The sequence below is a fragment of the Lutra lutra genome, chromosome X (assembly GCF_902655055.1).
Source record: "Lutra lutra chromosome X, mLutLut1.2, whole genome shotgun sequence".
Lineage (NCBI taxonomy): Eukaryota > Metazoa > Chordata > Mammalia > Carnivora > Mustelidae > Lutra > Lutra lutra.
In genome coordinates this window covers 72680761-72703356 of record NC_062296.1, presented here as the reverse complement: position 1 = coordinate 72703356, position 22596 = coordinate 72680761, and the positions used below count along the sequence as shown (strand labels likewise).

The following is a 22596-nucleotide window of genomic DNA, read 5'->3' as shown; positions in this document are numbered from 1 at the left end:
AAGAGATGAGGAAGGACACTATATCATACTCAAAGGAACTATCCAACAAGAAGATCTAACAATTTTAAATATCTATGCCCCTAACGTGGGAGCAGCCAACTATATAAACCAATGAATAACAAAATCAAAGAAACACATCGACAAGAATACAATAATAGTAGGGGACTTTAACACTCCCCTCACTGAAATGGACAGATCATCCAAGCAAAAGATCAACAAGGAAATAAAGGCCTTAAATGACACACTGGACCAGTTGGACATCACAGATATATTCAGAACATTTCATCCCAAAGCAACAGAATACACATTCTTCTCTAGTGCACATGGAACATTCTCCAGAATAGATCACATTCTTGGTCCTAAATCAGGTCTCAACAGTTATCAAAAGATTGAAATCATTCCCTGCATATTTTCAGACCACAATGCTCTGAAGCTAGAACTCAATCACAAGAGGAAATTTGGAAAGAACCCAAATACATGGAGACTAAACAGCATCCTTCTAAAGAATGAATGGGTCAACCAGGAAATTAAAGAAGAATTGAAAAAATTCATGGAAACAAATGATAATGAAAACACAATGGTTCAAAATCTGTGGGACACAACAAAGGCAGTCCTGAGAGGAAAATATATAGCGGTACAAGCCTTTCTCAAGAAACAAGAAAGGTCTCAGGTACACAACCTAACCCTACACCTAAAGGAGCTGGAGAAAGAACAAGAAAGAAACCCTAAACCCAGCAAGAGAAGAGAAATCATAAAGATCAGAGCAGAAATAAATGAAATAGAAACCAAAAAAACAATAGAACAAATCAACAAAACTAGGAGCTGGTTCTTTGAAAGAATTAATAAGATTGATAAACCCCTGGCCAGACTTATCAAAAAGAAAAGAGAGAGGACCCAAATAAATAAAATCATGAATGAAAGAGGAGAGATCACAACTAACAACAAAGAAATACAGAGAATTATAAGAACATACTATGAGCAACTCTACGCCAACAAATTTGACAATCTGGAAGAAATGGATGCATTCCTAGAGACATATAAACTACCACAACTGAACCAGGAAGAAATAGAAAGCCTCAACAGACCCATAAGCAGTAAGGAGATTGAAATAGTCATCAAAAATCTCCAAACAAACAAAAGCCCAGGGCCAGATGGCTTCCCGGGGGAATTCTACCAAACATTTAAAGAAGAACTAATTCCTATTCTCCTGAAACTGTTCCAAAAAATAGAAATAGAAGGAAAACTTCCAAACTCATTTTATGAGGCCAGCATCACCTTGATCCCAAAACCAGACAAGGATCCCACCAAAAAAAGAGTATTACAGACCAATATCCTTGATGAACACAGATGCAAAAATTCTCGCCAAAATACTAGCCAATAGGATTCAACAGTACATTAAAAGGATTATTCACCACGACCAAGTGGGATTTATTCCAGGGCTGCAAGTTTGGTTCAACATCCGCAAATCAATCAATGTGATACAACACATTAATAAAAGAAAGAACAAGAACCATATGATACTCTCAATAGATGCTGAAAAAGCATTTGACAAAGTACAACATCCCTTCCTGATCAAAACTCTTCAAAGTGTAGGGATAGAGGGCACATACCTCAATATTATCAAAGCCATCTATGAAAAACCCACCGCAAGTATTCTCAACGGAGAAAAACTGAAAGCTTTTCCGCTAAGGTCAGGAACACGGCAGGGATGTCTGTTATCACCACTGTTATTCAACATAGTACTAGAAGTCCTAGCCTCAGCAATCAGACAACAAAAGGAAATTAAAGGCATCCAAATCAGCAAAGAAGAAGTCAAACTATCACTCTTTGCAGATGATATGATACTATATGTGGAAAACCCAAAAGACTCCACTCCAAAACTGCTAGAACTTGTACAGGAATTCAGTAAAGTGTCAGAGATATAAAATCAATGCACAGAAATCAGTTGCATTTCTCTACACCAACAACAAGACAGAAGAAAGAGAAATTAAGGAGTCCATCCCATTTACAATTGCACCCAAAACTATAAGATACCTAGGAATAAACCTAACCAAAGAGACTAAGAATCTATACACAGAAAACTATAAAGTACTCATGAAAGAAATTGAGGAAGACCCAAAGAAATGGAAAAATGTTCCATGCTCCTGGATTGGAAGAATAAATATTGTGAAAATGTCTATGCTACCTAAAGCAATCTACACATTTAATGCAATTCCTATCAAAGTACCATCCATTTTTTTTTTCAAAGAAATGGAACAAATAATCCTAAAATTTATATGGAACCAGAAAAGACCTCGAATAGCCAAAGGAATATTGAAAAAGAAAGCCAAAGTTGGTGGCATCACAATTCCGGACTTCAAGCTCTATTACAAAGCTGTCATCATCAAGACAGCATGGTACTGGCACAAAAACAGACACATAGATCAATGGAACAGAATAGAGAGCCCAGAAATGGACCCTCAACTCTATGGTCAACTCATCTTCGAAAAAGCAGGAAAGAATGTCCAATGGAAAAAAGACAGCCTCTTCAATAAATGGTGTTGGGAAAATTGGACAGCCACATGCAGAAAAATGAAATTGGATCATTTCCTTACACCACACACGAAAATAGACTCAAAATGGATGAAGGATCTCAATGTGAGAAAGGAATCCATCCAAATCCTTGAGGAGAACACAGGCAGCAACCTCTTCGACCTCAGCCGCAGCAACATCTTCCTAGGAACATCACCAAAGGCAAGGGAAGCAAGGGCAAAAATGAACTATTGGGATTTTATCAAGATCAAAAGCTTTTGCACAGCAAAGGAAACAGTTAACAAAACCAAAAGACAACTGACAGAATGGGAGAAGATATTTGCAAATGACATATCAGATAAAGGGCTAGTGTCCAAAATCTATAAAGAACTTAGCAAACTCAACACCCAAAGAACAAATAATCCAATCAAGAAATGGGCAGAGGACATGAACAGACATTTCTGCAAAGAAGACATCCAGATGGCCAACAGACACATGAAAAAGTGCTCCACATCACTCGGCATCAGGGAAATACAAATCAAAGCCACAATGAGATATCACCTCACACCAGTCAAAATGGCTAAAATTAACAAGTCAGGAAATGACAGATGCTGGCAAGGATGCGGAGAAAGGGGAACCCTCCTACACTGTTGGTGGGAATGCAAGCTGGTGCAACCACTCTGGAAAACAGCATGGAGGTTCCTCAAAATGTTGAAAATAGAACTACCCTATGACCCAGCAATTGCACTGCTGGGTATTTACCCTAAAGATACAAATGTAGTGATCCGAAGGGGCACGTGCCCCCGAATGTTTATAGCAGCAATGTCTACAATAGCCAAACTATGGAAAGAACCTAGATGTCCATCAACAGACGAATGGATAAAGAAGAAGTGGTATATATACACAATGGAATACTATGCAGCCATCAAAAGAAATGAAATCTTGCCATTTGCGATGATGTGGATGGAACTAGAGGGTATCATGCTTAGCGAAATAAGTCAATTGGAGAAAGACAACTATCATATGATCTCCCTGATATGAGGGAGAGGAGATGCAACATGGGGGGTTAAGGGGGTAGGAGAAGAGTAAATGAAACAAGATGGAATTGGGAGGGAGACAAACCATAAGTGACTCTTAATCTCACAAAACAACTGAGGGTTGATGGGGGGAGGGGGGTTGGGATTATGGACATTGGGGAGGGTAGGTGCTATGGTGAGTGCTGTGAAGTGTGTAAACCTGGCGATTCACAGACCTGTACCCCTGGGGATAAAAATATATTATATGTTTATAAAAAATAAAATTAAAAAAAAAGTATCTGTGGAAAAAGTGCTGCATATGACAAATATCTTGATACTGGATGTATTTTGATTTATGTGTTCACACAAGGAGATGTGGAGAACACTTAACAGAACTGGAAATGGACAAGAGGGAAAAAAAAGAAATTACATTCTCTCTGATGACAAAGGACTGACTTGCCTTAAAACAAATTATTTCTCAGCTGAACAAATTTTGAGGGAACATCTAAAGATAGATTTGGAGGCGATGTATTACGTATGTACATTTGTTTCCATAAGGTTCACTTTGACAATTGCCTTAGACAATTTTATTTTCAATGCTGTAAATTCCCATTCAGGGTCATCCTCTAGTGGGAGAAATCATTTTATGCCACTGGTGTAACCAACCAAATATGGTGGGGGTGTTATTGGAGGCAAAGGAGCAAAACACGTTTTTCAAGTATTAGACAAATCTTCCTATGGAAGTTCCAAACCGGTGAACTTAGTTAGGCAAGATATGATAAAGGGGTATGACATCAATATTCTATGTAGTCTCTAGAGTGCTCCCTAAAAACCCCCATTGTGTTCCTGGTCTTGAGTCAAGCAACAGTACAGGGTTTGTAGAGACCTATCAGATTACCTGTGTTATCGAGGAGAAAACAGAATTTGTGGTTGTCTTACTTGTCTCCCTGCTATTTAGTCAAAAGTATTTCAGTTGGGAAGATAGCTGATGTGTGTCTTCAAATGGGTAAAGAAAGAAGTACTTTGCATCTAAGTATAAACTTGCGCTGTGCAACAAAAGGTAGGATACAATGATATAAATGTAATATTATGTGCCATTATGTAAGAGTAAATATAAATTATATACATGATTTCATTAGGTCAAATTTAAAAACTGGAAGAACACTTACTAACATGTTCATAGCAGTTGCCTGAGTGGTTACGATGGATTTTTTCTTTATCCTTTTTAAAAATGTTTTCCATAATGAACATTTATCACTTTTGTTATGAGAGGACAAAACTTGTTGCCATTAAGTTTCAAAACTATTGCTCAGCCTTCTGGTTTCAACAGAGAGATGTAGAGAGCTGTAAAGAGGTAGCTCCTACACTCACAAAAAGAAAAATCTAGATGTATACATTAATGACTTTTCATCAACCTATTGGAGAAATGAGATCATAGGATGACCAGCTGCCCCCAAATTGGAGAGCGGTGTCTTCAGCGAGATACAGGGCCTGAACGTTTGGATACCTGGGGCAGAGGTCACCAGATGGTATATGAACTGGTAGGGAGAGGACACTCCTGGAGGTCATGTGAGGCCCTGAGTGTGAAGCTCCCCGAGGGGCTGTAGACATAGGAGAGTTCCCAACCTTTTATGAGCTTTTTCCTCCAGGAACTACACTAGGATCTTACAGGGAGGAGGGGGAGAATCTGGACAAAACTCCTCCCCGTCCTTGGTGGTGCTGAGTAGAGAAGGGCCAGCCACTGTGAACCTTCAGAACTTTCTCCCATGAGGAAGGAAAGGCTTGATCTGCAGAGGAAAGGACATCACTTGAGCGCACTGGCAGAAATACCACCGCAGTTGGAGGAAAGGGATACCACTCAGACGTAGACTCCCACACCCCTCTTCATCCACACTTAAAAAAACAAAAAAGAAAAAAAAAGAAAAAAAGCCTTAATCTGCAGGGAAAAGGGCTTCAAGGTCACTGAGTGAAAACACTGGTAGATACCCACTAAAACTCAGGGGAAGGGCATAGGAGGAGAGAGACGTTTACCTGCGGAGGAGGGCCAGAAGCAACTATGATGTCCATGCCCCCAGGATCCAGGTCAACAGTGTGTTAATCAGAATCCTTGAGAATCCCTCCCCTACACACCCCATCATCACACTAACATGCCTCCAGTAATGAAACAAGGTTACCAGAGGAATTTGAAGGCTCTGGTGCCCATAGTAACAACACAGGTTAACAAAGATAACCACAGTAACAACTAACTTCAAACACAGTCCACCTCCCAACCAGATTAAGACATATCACCAAACGAAAGGTCTCTTTACCTCAGTATTTCCTCTTTGGTATAAGATGTCTCCTTTCACCACCCAAATACAAGGCAGGCCTCATGGAAGAAAAGTCACAGTCTAAAGAGACAGAGCAATCATCACATCCAGATTCAGATATATTCCAGATGTTGGAACTATCAGAGATTTGGAATAACTACAATTAATATGTTAAAAGCTTTAATGAGAAACAAAGACAGTAGAAAGATCAGATAGGAAATTTCAGCAGAGAGCTGGAAACTAAGGATGAATCAAATGGAAATGCTGGTCATAAAAACACAATAAGCCAAATGAACAATGCTTTAAATGGGCTCATCTGTAGATTTGACACAGACAAGGCAGGAGTCAGGGAATGTGAAGACAGGGCCACAGCAATGACACAACAGAAAAGGAAACTGAAAGGGAAAAACAGTGAATAAAATTCTGCAGTTTTTTCTTAAGTTTATTTTTTAAGAAATCCCTCCACCCAATGTGGGGCTGGAACCATGACCCTAAGATCAAGAGTTGCCCACTCTCCTGACTGAGCCAGCCAAGTGAACCACCACCCCCCAATTCTACAGTTTTTAACACAAATGTAATAGTTTCTTAGCATTAGTGTGAGCTCAGAACAAGTTACTTGCCAGATCAAGTAATTCTGGTGCAACTGTGCTGATCAAAAATCAGGAACTCTGGATGAATTAGCTTACTCACTGAAGCAAGTTCAAAATGGCAACCAAGTTATACTGGTATGAAGTATTTCATGGGCCAGTGATAGTCCAGATGTATAATGTTGTATTTTTAACATGTTTGTTTTAGATTAAGAGTTTTAGGATTTTTTTTTTAAAGTCTAGAATGCAAAGTAACAACTGAGTTTTCCCCCACTGCCCAGGATTAGTAACAGTTAACATTTTGCCTTTCCCAACAGATTCTTTTTAAACAAAATAAAACAGTGAGGAGGAAATTAAGGTCTCCTTTGACTTCCCCACTCTGATACAACAACCAGTGTGATAATTTGAATGTGTATCTGTCCGAATTTTAAATTTTTTCATTTTATTATTTAAAAAAATCAGTCTTAAAATTCGCTTTTAATACTGCGACTGTACGTCAAAAAGCAAAGAGCTTTAAAAATGACCCTTCCACAACTTATTTTTAATTAATTAATTTTAAAGGTTTTATTTATTTTATTTATTTATTTGAGAGAGAAAGAGCGAGAGTGAGAGAGACAGCTTGAGCAGGGCGAGGGGAAGAGGGAGAAGGAGAAGCAGACTCCTCTCTGAGCAGGGAGCCCAACATGGGGCTAGATCGCTAGGCCCCAGGATCATGACCAAGTTGAAGGCAGAGACGCTTAAGCCACTGAGCCACTCAAGAAGCCCTGCCCTTCCACAATTTAGCATTACAATCTCATTGATACCCATGGTTTCACTTTCCAGTTACACACAAATGTTATTGAAATTAATAACTCCTGTCCATCTACCTCTCTTCTGGACTCTACACACTTACCATCTGTCTACCTGGCAATTTCTTGGATATTACAAATCATCTCAGACTCCAATGTCCACAATCATATTGGCACCCAAATGTGGTCTCTCTTCAGCATTCCCTATCTCACTATAAAGAATTATCAACTGGTCCATTGCCAAGCAACTGAGGCGTGATTCCTTGACATGTTTCTCTTTCTCTTTGCAACTCCTCTCCATGTCACCTATCCTTAAGCCCCAAGGATTTTTACCTCCTAAATCTCTCTAAATCTCTCTCCTTCTCAACATCTCCAATCTACCATCATCAAGGTCCCACTACCATCACCTCACCTGGATTTTATCAATAACCTTTCATTATTTGCATACATGGGGTCCCCATGTAATTCATCTGCATCAGCCAGAGAGCTTTTCCAGTTTTCTGTCCATCCCCTCCAGCAACAGTCACACTGTCATTTTAATTCCTTTTATCAACCAGTTCCCTCCTTCTAAAGTACCTGGATACATGATCTCACCCCTTTTCTGTGTTAATTCTCGTTCATACTTACTATCTCTCTGGCTCCACTTTAGGGAGAGCATGGGTGCTGCTAACTAAAGGTATCTCTATGCAGCTAGCAATGTATCTGGCACCCATGCTATGGTCAATGAATACATATTGAATGACTCAATCAGTCAAGAGTGTATGGAGATTTTTCTTGGGCAAGGAGAATCCAACCATTTCTTAAGTACATTTGAATTATTATAGCATTTGTGTGAAATTTTGGAAGTACTAACAAATAACAGTTTCTGTTTTTACAAACATAACTGAGGTTAAGCAAAATATACCAAGTAAAAAAATACCTTCGTTCTAAATTGGCTAATTATGGGTGAAAGTGGCCACTTATGCTTTGACAATGATCAGAGACAGCCTTATAAACTATGCATCTTTAATGAATAATAGTGCATTTTTATAGTTTTATGCTTTCATTTCTGCATTTCAGAACAGTTCATGAATATACCAATTAACCTCTGCAGTAGTATTGTACTCCTACATTACAGGTCAGCTCAAGGAAGCAAACCACACAACGGATTTTGAAAGCATAGGGAAAAGTCTTGGATGCCTAAGAAAAAGCTCTCTACTTCTTGTACCTAGTTTATGTATGTTTTTGTAGTTTTTTATAGAGTGATAATATAGAACTAAAATAAAAATAGGGATTATTCTAGCTCTTTTATTTATTTAAATCCTATACAAATTTATTAAGTAATCCTTTATTTTGAGGGCAATTCTTTATTGTCATAAAATACATGTAACATGAAATTTACTATTTTAGCCATTTGTAAGTGTATAATTCAGTGGCATTAAGTACATTCACAATGTGGTACAACCATCACTACTTTTTTATCATCCCAAACAAAAACTCTGTATCCATTCAACTATAACTTCCCTTCCCTCTTCACCTCATTCCTGGGCAAGCACTTAATCTACTTTCTGTCTCAATGAATTTGACTCTTGTAGGTACCTCATGAGTAGAATTATACAGTATTCGTCCTTTTGTGGTTTATTTCACTTGTCATAATATTTTAAAGGTTCATTCATGTTATGAGATGTATCAGAATTACATTCTGTTTTAAGGTGAGTAATACTCCATCGTATGTATGTAAACCAAATTTTGCTACTTTATCATCTGTTCATGGACATTTGGGCTTTTTCCACCTATTGGCTGTTGCAAATCATGCTACTACAAACATTAGTGACAACATTATCTGTTTCAGTTGTTGCTTCCAGTTCTTTTAGATATCCACCCGGAAGTACAATTGCTGAATCAGATGATCATTCTATGTGTAACTTATTTGGGGAGCTACTGAACTGTTTTCCATAGTGGCTGCATCATTTTACATTCCTGTCAGCAATGTCCTGGGTTAAAATTTCTCCATGTCTTCAGCCAGGCTTTTTTTTTTTTTTTAAATAGTCATTCTACTGGGTGTAATGTGGTATCTCATTGTGGGTTTTGTTTTTTGTTTTTGATGTGTGTTTCCCTAGTGACTAGATGCGGAACCTCTTTTCATGGCCTTCATTCGTGTCCCTGGTTATTTCCGTTCCACTTGAAGCATTACACATTTTGCATCATTGGTATTACTTCTTCTCAAAAATATGCCATCTTAACATCTATGCAGGCATAGTCAACAGCAACTGGCCACCTCCCGGGCCCATCTTTGTCCCCAGGTCCTAGGCATTCCATGCCTATGTCGTTCACTAGGAGGACAGGAAGTGCTCTGGGGGTTACGGGAGTTCCGGAAGGACCTCGGCTATGCCTGGATTACTCATTACCTTATCTCTGGTGCCTAATACAATATCTGCACAGTAGCACCCAGTAAATACAGCTTGGTTAATTAATTCAACAAATCTATTCATTAACACATTTGCCTTTGGCAGAGCAGAGAGAAGTTTAATATCACAAAGTCCTCGGGCTTCTTCTCTCATACCCTTATGATGGCATTTCATTCAAGGACTCTAAGAACCATGTACATGTGAAGGACTCCCCAGGTTAGGGTCCTTGGCCTGACCTCTTCCTTGAGCTTCAGATCTGTATTTCCAGCTGCATGTTGGGTCCCCAGTCAGTGCCCCAAACTTAATGGATCTAAACCCAAGCAGCTCTAGGATTGCCATGTAGAGGGGTGGCTCTCTGGTTGGTAAGCTCATTCTTTTGTTGAGATTCTATGTTTGTGTGGTGCTGCTGGGGGCAAAGAGTGGCCAGTGGGTACTACTGGAGACCAAAAGCTCTCCTGGTCACCCACTGGTGCCATTCCTTGTCTCTAAGACAGATCTCTTGTTCTCCCCCACCAACCCCACTCATCCTCAGGTATGTGTTCCTGCCAAAAGCTGAGGAGACCTCTGCATTGTTCACTTTCCCTTAGTCCTGGACCCTAAGGTGTCAGCAAGACTTGGTGATGGCTTCTAAAACACACTTCCCAACTTCTCCTCCCGGTCTTCACGCCTCCTGTTATTGAATCTAGTGCTTTCCTTACACCTAACTGGTCTGTCTGTTTCTACTCTGGCCCCTCCTGTTTTCTCACCTCCACCCTCCATGGCCCACCAAGGATAATCACACAGCAGTTAGCTACATCCTGTCCATCTAGTCTGTTCTCAACCTGTATGATAATGAAGCGCCAGCAGAAAACAAAACAATAAACCAAACACATCCATCAGCCTTTACCTGGGACATTGAGAAAAGTCAGTGTTTATATTTCAAAGGTTTACATTCTTGGGGTTGCAGGAAGAGTGTACTTAGGACTCAGCTTCAAGAGCCATCTTGCTTACACACCAGATACACTTTGCTACTGGGGACCAAGCTGCAAGTAAGTCTACTTTCTACTGTGAGCACTAGAATAGACATACACACGAAACATATGGTCTGACAAAATGGTTTTTTGTTGTTGTTGCTATTCATAGTTGTATGATTTGAACTCTCATGGAAGACGATCTGAGGAAGCCCCAGACAGGTAGCCATTTAAAGGACTGTCTTCCTTCTTTGAAAAGGATATGGGAAGCTTGGAAATTGGAAGAATAGACTCACTGGAGCACTCAAATCAAGTATCAAGGACTGCCTAATTTAGAGTTTATCTGAAATTAGTTTTCAAATTTGAAAACACTGGATTCAATTATATCTTTATAGTGTCTATTATATACTAAGAGTGGCTTACATATCTTCTGATTGTCTTGAAGCAGAAGTGATGCTACTGTCCTCAGGGTCACCCCTTATATTCCTAGAGTAATGAAGATCACTGAGTAACACAGTTATGTCAGGGCACCCTAACATAGTAAGTTCCCCCTTATCCACAGGGCATACATTCCAAGCCCTCATATACTATGTTTTTTTCCTATATATACATACCCATGCTAAAGTTTCACTTATAAATTAGACACAGTAAGATATTAATTACAATAACTAATAATAAATACAAGAATTATAACAATAAACTATAATATCCATTATGTGAATGTCCTCTCTCTAAATATCCTGTTGTACTGCACTCCTTTCTTCTTGTGATGTGAAACGATAAGGTGCCTAACATGATGCGCTGAAGTGAGGAGAACCATGTAGACACTGTGATATAGTGTGAGGCTACTCCTGACCTTCTAACAGTACATCAAAAGGAACATCACCTTCTTCCAGCCCGCAGATGGCTGCAGGGAACCAAAACTGTGCAATGTGAAACCAGGGAGGAGGGTGGGGACCTACTGGACATAGTATTTTATCAGACCTACAGAATTTGCAGCTTTAGATACTTATGCCGAAATTTAATCTCCTAGGAGTTTTTTTTTTTTTTAATTTCACCTCTGCCTTAGTTCAGGGTTTTATATCGCAAATGAAATTTCCCAGATTTCCTTAGGTGTGTTATTAATCTATACAACCACCATCTGTTTACTAGAGCTGCCACTATTAACGATCTTTGTCATTATTTTACCATGTCTCTATTTGTAGTTTGCAATCCTAAATTGACAAAGTACTCTGAATAAATTCTGAAGCCCATAGAATCAAGCCTGAGACTCTGAATAAAGTAAGCAGCTTGGAGAAGAATATCCAACAACCCAAAATACTCTTTTCTTCACTCTGTTTCTAAAACGTGGTGAGAAAGGTGTTTGTTCACTACAGAACTAGAGGTTATTTGGATAAAAATATTGCTGGTCTGGGATTCATGCTTCCCCAAGCAATATTGATTTGCTGGGAGATTTTTTTTTCTCCTGTTCCTACTCAGTATTTTTAATTTAAAATATTTTATGTTTATGCTGTTTTTTTCCCCAATGTTTTATTGACTTAATCCTATATATTTTCAGGCCACAGCTATCAGTATAAAGGTATGGCCAGGACTGTCAGATATTATTCAGCATTCCTCTCTGCTCATCCCATATCCTTCAGAGGTGGCTATTTTTATACATTCTATTAGACAGCAGGATTTTTAGGTTTTAATTTTAAAGAAATGTTCCACATCTGAGCCCTCTGATATACTCTGAGTTACAGTTACAGCTACAGTCAGATAACTTCTCAGGAAAAATGACTTTGTAGTTTGAACATGTTTTCTCCATACCTTCCATATTAATTTTTTTCCAGTTCACAAGTCAAAACAAGATTACCATGCTTTGAATCTACCAACCACTAGAGAAAGATCAGACTTTCACCCCAATATTGAGCTGCTTCCTTTCAGCTTATACATCTTCTTCTCAAGCAATACATTCAAGGACTTGGAATATAATTGGCAATTTTGCTGATGATGAACGAGACTGAGCAGAGTAAGGACGACTTTTGCTCCTCTGTGGTGCTTACAGTAAAAAGAAACGGCTTGGCAGCTGAGTGTACGAAATATGAAGTTAGATAAACAACTCTTAGCTCCTTAATAGTGAAGTCTATTTAAAAACATACAACAGGGGACGCCTGGGTGGCTCAGTTGGTTGGACGACTGCTTTCGGCTCAGGTCATGATCCCGGAGTCCCGGGATCGAGTCCCGCATGGGGCTCCCAGCTCCGCGGGGAGTCTGCTTCTCCCTCTGACCTTCTCCTCACTCATGCTCTCTCTCACTGCCTCTCTTTCAAATAAATAAATAAAATCTTTAAAAAAAAACAACAACCATACAACAGGATGACTTTTCCCCTTACCAGAAACAAAACCAAACCGCATTTGAAAGAAAACCTGGCTCTCTTTTCACCAACATTCGACACTTATGCAATTAATCTAATTTGAATGTACTTGTTAATGACGTCTAACATTCAGCAGGGAATGGCAAGAACTGGCCTGTGTGGAACTAAATGTTACCTGGAGGTCTTTCCTTTCCCACCAGATGCCACTATGGCTCTGCCTCAACGTCTCTCTTAGACCGCACGCACGTACCTCAGCCCAACTTCTTTCAAATTCTTTTAATATTAAGACATAGGCTTATGTGCCCTCACGGAACAACCTCAGCTTCTGAGGGCAGCCTGTGCATTTTGATAGGAATAGGATTTGAAGGCATTTTCCTAAGATATCCTCCTAACAGTTTTGGCAAGAGGAGCTACTAAAGGAATACATTCACTTAAAAATACTTTCTCTAAAACAGCAACTTTCAAAAATTTACGGTTTATAGCAGAGTTCAATGAGGCAACCAACTCCATCAAGCATTTCTCTCTGCTTTCTACCCACAAAAATACAGTAAATGAAACAAGATGGGATTGGGAGGGAGACAAACCATAAGTGACTCTTAATCTCACAAAACAAACTGAGGGTTGATGGGGGGAGGGGGTTGGGAGAGGGGGGTGGGGTTATGGATATTGGGGAGGGTATGTGCTATGGTGAGTGCTGTGAAGTGTGTAAACCTGGCGATTCGCAGACCTGTACCCCTGGGGATAAAAATATATGTTTATAAAGCTGTAAAAAAAAAAAAAAAAGAAAAAAGAAAGGATGAATACCCAAGTTTTGGAGCAACATGGACGGGACTGGAAGAGATTATGCTGAGTGAAATAAGTCAAGCAGAGAGAGTCAATTATCATATGGTTTCACTTATTTGTGGAGCATAACAAATAGCATGGAGGACAAGGGGAGATGGAGAGGAGAAGGGAGTTGAGGGAAATTGGAAGGGGAGGTGAACCATGAGAGACTATGGACTCTGAAAAACGATCTGAGAATTTTGAAGGGGTGGGGGGTGGGAGGTTGGGGGCACCAGGTGGTGGGTATTGTAGAGGGCACGGATTGCATGGAGCACTGGGTGTGGTGCAAAAATAATGAATACTGTTATGCTGAAAAAATAAAAAAACTAAAATCTCAAAAAAAAATACAGAAAATGAATGAGCTGATGACTAAAACTGCCTTCAAAATATAACTTAATCAACTAATGCCAGTGAGATTACCTAGAATACAAACATTGTATAGGATGCCTTTAATCTGCTATTATATCTTCCTTTATAAGAATATTTATTGGATCATGGCCCAGTTCCCCCAAATGTGCTTATTAATCCTCAAAATCAAAACAAACTATCTAGTATTTATTCTCATTTTTTCTGTGTGAGATAATAGATTGCTAAAGGTGACACAAAGATACATAAGGCACAAGCATTGTCAAGGAGTTTAACGCTTAACTGGGGAGAGGAGGGATCTGAAAATTACCAAAAACATTTCAACAGTTAAACAGTAAAGATGACTTAAGGACTATTTTAAGATGTATTCTAAGGTAACTTCAAAAAAATTGAATGTCATTTATATAATTTTCTTTTTAAAAAAATTTTATAAAGGAGTTTATTTATTTATTTGAGAGAGAGAGAAAGCGTGCACGTGAAAGCGGGGAGAGGAGCAGTGGGAGATGGACAAGTAGACACGCCGCTGAATACAGAGCCTGATATGGGGCTTGATCTCAAGACCCTGAGATCATGACCTGAGCTGAAATCAAGACTCGGACACTCAGGGGTGCCTGGGTGGTTCAGTGGGTTAAGCCTCTGCCTTTGGCTCAGGTCATGATCTCCAGGTCCTGAGATCGAGCCCAGCATTGGGCTCTCTGCTCAGCGCGGAGACGGCTTCCGCCCTACCCCCAGCCTGCCTCTCTGCCTACTTATGATCTCTGTCTGTCAAATAAATAAATAAAATCTTAAAAAAATAAAGAGGGGCGGCTGGGTGGCTCAGCGGGTTAAAGCATCTGCCTTCGGTGTGGGTCATGATCTCAGGGTCCTGGGATCAAGCCCCACATCTGGGGAGCCTGCTTCCCCCTCTCTGTCTGCCTGCCTCTCTGCCTATTTGTGATCTCTGTCAAATAAATAAATAAATAAAATCTAAAAAAAAAAAAAAAGAGTCAGACACTCAACAGACTGAGCCACCCAGGTGCCCCTAAATAATTTTCAATATAAAATTTTATAAATATTTATAACACCTTAAAAATGTATCACAATTACAAAAATAACAGTTATTTCCCTCACTAGTCTTGATCCTGGCCTTTTCTTAGACATGGAACTACTGAGAACTGGGGATAACACAGTAAGGGGAAATATTTGGGTCTACTCATCTTATTTTTCTTTCCTTTCTCTCCCTGCAAAGGCAATTTTTAAATTAAAATAAATATGTATTATATAGGTATAAAGCACTGAATTTACTATTGGACTCACATAAATCATAAATCATAGATTCTTATCTAGTACCGATCTTCACTAATGAGTTGAAGGATCATAAGGGAAACACCAGGCATAGATAAAACATTCTTTCCCTAGAGGAACCTGAAATCATCAGACACATGTTTCCAAAATAGCCCTGGTCTTTCACATTCTGGTTTCGTGTTAAGAGAGAAGTCTTCAAAAAATTTATTCAGAAATGGTGACAATGAGAGGAAGCCAGTTCAGTCTCTAAAGGCTTTCATTTGATAGTTTGTTAATGGCAAAAATAGGAAAACGCTTATGTGACTATGCCTCATTTTCCATCGAGTCATCACTCATAAATCCTATATTCCAGATTTATGTACAACAATGTAAAATAGCCAGACCAGGTTCATCCTGCTAAAAACATTGTGTAGTATGACTTTCAGGTATCCTGCTAGTTCAAATGCCAGTAATGAGATTAACAAGGGGGGGCTGTAAGGTCATTTGCATCTTTATAAGGTGGTCTGTTGAGTTGACATTATACCCCCTCACAACCTCCAGGGAATGAGTCACAGGACTCCTTTTCATACCCTTTCCTTCCCTCCCCTCCTCTGCCCCTTGCCCCTCATCCTTTATTTTCTTGCTCTCACTCTTTTTTCCCTCTAGCTATAAGGATATTTACACTTCGAACTTTTGCTTATACCTATGATGCTTGGCTCCTTCTGCTCCATCTAGAGTTTGTTCTTTTTTGGTAGGATTTTTTTGTGGGGGGAAAGAAATTTCCTGTAGAACTGATAGAAGTAAGTGAGGAAGCAGCATTAACCTGGGCTTGTATCTGATAAAGCACTTCTATTTCTGGATTGGTACAGGGTGACTGTACATTCAGACAGGTTTTTCTTAATCTATAGGAAATCGAAGTTATTCTTTATCTTTGAAAATGTACTAATTGCCCCCACTGGTTTGGTGATTTTAAGTCATTATAGGAGAAAGTGTACGAGATCCTTCTTTCCCACCATGGAGTTATGATAATAAAACCCCCAGAGATACCACTCCACAATAAGGTAAGATCTTCTACAGGCAGTACATGGGCTGACCCAATGCTCAATGCCTGGGGAAGCCATAACTTATGGCCAGAGGCCATATGTGTTTGCCTTGTAAGGTAAGAACATAGGCCTGGGATTTATGGGAAAGATGAGACTCCCTTTGTTTCTGGAAGGAGGGGATGGTGTCAGATTCAAGGATGTGCCCTAGTGTTGAAAAGGCTCCTGAAGAGCTGTTCTAGTCCACCTGAGTTGACCATGTCCTAACCTCTGAAAAGTCTTAGAATTGGAAGTATGAGGAGAAACACATTCCATGGCATCTATCAGGTTACTGTTTTGGCCTTACCCTCATCTTAGTGAAACCCTGATGGAGGTGGCATGATGCGATTCAGAAACTCTTGGCTTGCTCACCTTCCATGGATGTAGGATCAAGGTGGAGTAGGTATTGGCTTCATTTTATTTCATGTTGCCCTTTATTGCCAAAAGTGGCAAAGAGAAAATAGGGTCTCTGCAAGAGTGTAGTGGAAGAAGCTGATTGGGCAGGTAAACCAAGAAAAAAATGACCAGCAATGCAGCGAAGACCTATAGAGGGTTGCAAGTGATGCCCAAGATGGCAGCCACACAGTGCGGGACTGGCCACGCTGGGTTACACTCAGAAGGTGAAACAGCTGGCAACAAGTGAGATGTTTATGTTTATTATTATTTTTTAAAATCTCAATTGTCTGCCCCGTTATTCAATGTTTTTTCTCCCAACCCTCAACAGCCCTACCACTAAATATGTCTCCACTTGTATCCCTGTGTCCCCCCCACTAAGCTGGTCTCTGCCCTCAGGGGCCAACAACCACCTCCTTTCCAACTTTGCTGTACCCAGGCAGGGAGCTACATGTAACTTTGATCCTCTGGAGCAGTAGTGTGGGCAGCGAGGCTAGGGACTGTGGGAGTCCTAGACTAGAGGTAAACTGGGAGAAAGCCAGCTGATGTCATAAGTTTGGTGGGAAAGGTGCAAAGCCGTGTTGTTATTAGTGTAACTTAAGCCGCCAACCTCTCTGAGTCTCAGCTATGTCCTCTTTACTGGATAATAATTGACAGTGTCATCTTCATAAATGGGGAAGATACAGTTAGTCTATCACTTAACACTTAGTAGGCACACATTAAACTTCGCTGTTTTTTAAAAAAGACATATTTATTTTAGAGGGGGAGAGAGAGAGTGCATATGAGCAGGTGGAGGAAGCAGAGGGAAAGGGGAGAGAAAATTTCAAATAGACTCTACACTGATCGTGGAGCCCGATGAGAGGCTCAATCCCAAGACCATGAGATCATGACCTGAGCCGAAATCAAGAGTCAGATGGATGCTCAACCGACTGAGCCACCCTGGCATCCCTACACTTCGCTTTTCATCCTGTCTAGATTATATGGACTATAACTTCATAGAAAGCTCAAGTCCAAGGGAAAGTGACCAAACCTAAAGGAAACAACAACAAAAAATTCCTTCTAAAACAGCAGAGAAGGAAGTTAAAAATTACTCTTCGTGCTGACTATCTGACATGCAGTAGCTTTGGGGACCAAGATGGATGTGCATCAACTGAGAAAGAAAAACAGAAAAAGCAAATGAAAATTTCAGAAAGAGCAGGAAAGCTTCTCCATTTCATCCACCTGGGAGTTAATGATAACACAAAAGCCGTGATCATTTGCTGAATGCTGACAGTGGGCTAAGACACATATAGGACCTGTTCTTAGGAGCTTTCCAGACTGCTGAAAGTGAGAATTTTTTTCTCTCTTGTATAGGGGTTTTAAAATTTTGCAATGTGACAGCACTGATTTTTACAATGCACTCAAATTACTTTTTTTTAAAGAAGAAATTGCACATGTGTGTGCACACAGACATTCTCCTAGAAAGAATTCCTTCTCCCTGCCCACTGTTCTACTCCCAAGATCCACCCCTTCTACTGACTCCCCCACCTCACCCCCCAATCCCCTGAAGGAATGGAAGAGTGAATGGGATTTGGTGTTTTCCCACTGAGAAAGGGACATTTTCTGCAACCAGGCCAGTGTTCAAAGGGCTAATGCTCTAAGGAAATTATCCAAAGGGGAGAAGCAGTTCAAGGTTATTAAGTTATTTTCAAATGTTGTCTTGGCTGCAGTTGACCTTTGTGAAGGCAACAGGATGCTGCTTCCCAGGGGGACAGGATAAGGAGCAATTAGAGAAGCCTAGGAGAGGCTCAGGAATGTTTGGGAATTCACACATACCCCAAATTATGTGGGAACTCCAAAAATGAAAATAAACTGATTTGATCAAGGACATATTTGTGTCCTAGAAAATATTCTAAACATGTAGCTAATACTGGATCTATCTGTGGAAATGTTTTCCTACACATCCAACACTCAGTATTTAGTAGATGTCAATTAGATTTCGACTCACTTTCAGAGAAGGGAAGGAAAGCTAATGAATAATCCTTATGCGCCAGAAATTAGAATGGTTGTGGGGTTAAGCAAATTGCTCAAATACAGGTCAGGGTATGATAAAGGTGGGCTTCCAACACGGATTTATCTGATGTGAGAGCCTGTGTTTTCCCCCACATGATTATGGAAGAAAGTATATGTTTAAGAATGTTAGAAAAAGAAAAGGAAGGAAGAGCTGGAATGATTTATACTTTTCTTCTTTTGGGGCAACGGACCTAAATATATTTTTATGCACACCCTCCACATTCCCCAAAGTGCCACGAATGAGGCAGGGGACACTTAACGCTGTTTCACTATAATACAATAGAGCTTCTGGCCTGTATTCAACATTCTATTTCAGTTGCCATGTATATATGTCTTTGTATCTGTGCTGCCAACTTTAAGCATTACCCACAGTATACAGAATGTTACAAAACTCTTCTTTAAAAAAAAAAAAAGATTTTATTTATTTGAGAGAAAGAGAGAGAGCAAGAGGGGGAGAGGGACAGAGGGAGAAGCAGATTCCCCACCAAGCAGGGAACCCAATGTGGGACTCAATCCCAGGACTCTGGGATCATGACCTGAGCCAAAGGCAGTCGCCTAACCAACTGAGCCACCCAGGCGCACTGCAAAAATCTTGTTTAAAATAAAAACGTATCAATGTTATTCTCTTAAGATTCAAGACCCACTAGATCCCAGCCTGAAAAGTAGGTCCTATATACAAATGAACATAGCAGTTGATTAATCTAAAGCTCTACTGACCTACTAGAAAACCAAGAATAGGAAAAACAAAAAACAAAAAACGAAAACCCAGTTCTATCGAAACAAAGAAAGCCAGAACTCAGAGGGATCTTAGGCGTTAGCTAGTTCTGCTTCCTTATGGTTGTTGGGGAGGTTCAGTCCCAGGTGGACTCAGTTATAACCCACATCATATTGTTGGATAAACAGAACAGAATCGAGATCTGAGGATTTGGTATATACCATTCAGACTCGCATGCTAAGGATTTTCTCCCAGGTACCAGCTATAGGAGACATGATTAACTCCGTAAAAGACTCAGCATGCTTCCTATGATTAAAGTTGATGTCTAGAGGATACAAGAGACCCATTCAGGTGGGACATCTATATTGATACAAAGATGCTAGAAGATTTTCTGAAAGTAAAAGTAGTCAGCAAAGCATAAGGCATGCGGAATTACTGGTGTAGTTTCCTTCCTCCATTCAGGTATCTACTGAGCATGGTCTCTATCAGAGAGGCTCCGTGCGAGAAAAGAATCAAAGGACCTGTCCTCATGGAGTGTGTTATTTCAGTCAATGTTATACGTTACTGCTTATGAAACTTTCAGGAAAGAGGGCTGTAAGATTTTTTTTTATGAACCTTTGAGATGTGGAAGATACCAACATTTTCATCTACCCACAAGGTCTACAAAACCAAAGGGGGACTCAGCACTTCACAGCCCAATGGAGTCCATTCAATCTCTTCCAGTTAACATGTTAAACTAAGTTGTTTTCATGATTATATCATCAATTATTCATTACTAACTATTCCTTCATTGTGGTTCCAGAGCTTAATGAGACTGGGCTAATGTGACCTTTGGAACCATCAAACTGTGGAGGAGAAAACCCAGCAGAGAAGAGTGACCTCTGGGTTATCTTTGTGTACTAAAACCTTTTGAAAAGTCACAGCACCAGGCTTTTGGCAGCCATTTCACAAATTTAATTACCCACAGATATTCACCAGCATCCTCAAAGATTGACAGCTGAAATTAGAAAGCTGATTCTGTTACATCCACTCCCTATTATCAATGGTGCTAAACAGTAAAGTGAAAAAAGGGTTTAATATTGTTTGTCCTTTATCCTGAGAAGATTGATGGCTCAGTAAGAATTCTCAAGGGTGATCTGAAGATCCATTTTTCATTCCTCTGGAAAATTGTTAGGTACAATTTTTATTTCCAAGTCAATATTCATAAAATCAGAGAATGTCAGGGTTGGAAGTGACATGCGGTATTGTGTGATTCAGCCTCCTTAGATGACGGATGGAGAAACTGAGGCCCAGAGACCATAAGTGATTCACCTGTGGTCTAATAGCTAGTTGAGGGGCACCTTGCTGGCTGATCTCAGGGCTCTTGAGTTCAAGCCCACATTAGGTGTAGACATTACTAAATAAATAAAGCTTAAAAAAATTGCTGGTTGATAGCAAGGCTGAAATTAGACTTCAGGTCTTTTTTTTTTTTTAAGATTTTATTTATTTATTTATTTGTCAGAGAGAGAGAGAGAGTGAGCAAGCAAGCAGATAAGCAGGTAGAGCCAGAGAGAGAAGCAGGCTCCCTGCAGAGCAAAGAACCCAATGTAGGACTCGATCCCAGGACCCTGGGATCATGACCTGAGCTAAAGGTAGCAGCTTAAATGACTGAGCCACCCAGGCATCCCAGCTTCAAGTCTTCTGATGCCTGCTCTATCTCCTCGATTTGTAGAGCGTATACCTCCACCAATCTTAACCAGTGCTTAAATGGAATGCCAGAAGACCACCATCATTCCTAGAAGAGTGAGGTGTCAGGAATGAGACCTAGGGGAATATTTTCTATGTTAGGTATCATAATCCAGTGTTCTTTATTATAAGAGTCGATCTCAGTCTCAGAAAATGTATCCACTGCAAAGCAGCCAGCACAGATACTTAGCATAGTGGTCGCTATTAAACCTGAGACATTGCTAACTGCTCCTTCCTCTCCATAAACACAGGTACTGAAATAGTGAGCAATAATTCAAAGGAACAAATGAACTCACCCAAACTTAAATCAGAGCAACTCCTGGCACAAATAATAGGGAGCTAGAGCAAGAACAAGGGCAAGATATGGTTTAAATGGGGGGTGGGGGTGGATTTGGAATCTGAAAAACTGCCCAGAAAGTAGTAATCAAGGCACTATGGTACAGAGGAAGGTGGTGTCAAAACTTAGATGCTACTAGAGGTAGGGAGCATGGGCGCTTACAGTTAGATCAAGGTTTACCAGTTTAATCGAGAATAGAGCAACAGGATACAAGAAGACACAAACACCAAAAGGCACATTTAGGCAGATGGCCACAATTCCTTGCAAAATGTCAAATACTGGTTCCAGGAGAGCCACAGGAATGGTAGCTATAGAAGACAGTAGAGTCAGGACGTCAATGGGTCATTTTGGCAAAAGATACCATAACAGTAATAAGAAATGTTGCCTGGAGTGACTGCTGGCTTCAGTCAAGGAGGTTTTATATTGCATTTGGCTAGGCAGGAATCACCAGGGAGTTGTGAGCAGCTCACACGCAGTAGGTGGCTGCAGAAACATGCCTGCGATTGAGGGCAGAGAGAAGGGCAGATCAAGGTCATTCAAGCAATATAGACAACGTCCCAAATGACCTGCAGGAAAAGAGAGATGATCCCATGGACCTGAGCTGCTTCCTGAGCGTGGCATGTAAAAAGAGGTGAACAGTTAGCACGTTCCCCAGATACCCATTTTTTGCTCTCCTGTGAAGTGCTTCAGAGATACTGAGACAGGGAACCTGCTGGAATCGCTTCCTGGTGGTCCAGTCAGCAGGCTGATTACTGGGTTTCCGTAGTGACCACCTCCCGGTTTTTTAGCCACAGCGGGGTCTTTGAAAGAGGAAAGGACCAGCTTGTGTGAAACCCAAAGCCTTCCTAGGGACCACCTGGCAGAAACAGAAGGTCAAACCCTTTGGCCGGTATTAGAGAAAAGTAGTAGGAGACCCACATTCCGGCCAGAACTGACATAA

General features: G+C 40.3%; 1 protein-coding gene across 1 annotated transcript in view; it reads right to left on the bottom strand.

Moving 5' to 3' along the window:
* Positions 1-22596, bottom strand: part of DMD (dystrophin) — a 2124834-nt gene that overhangs the window by 183206 nt on the left and 1919032 nt on the right.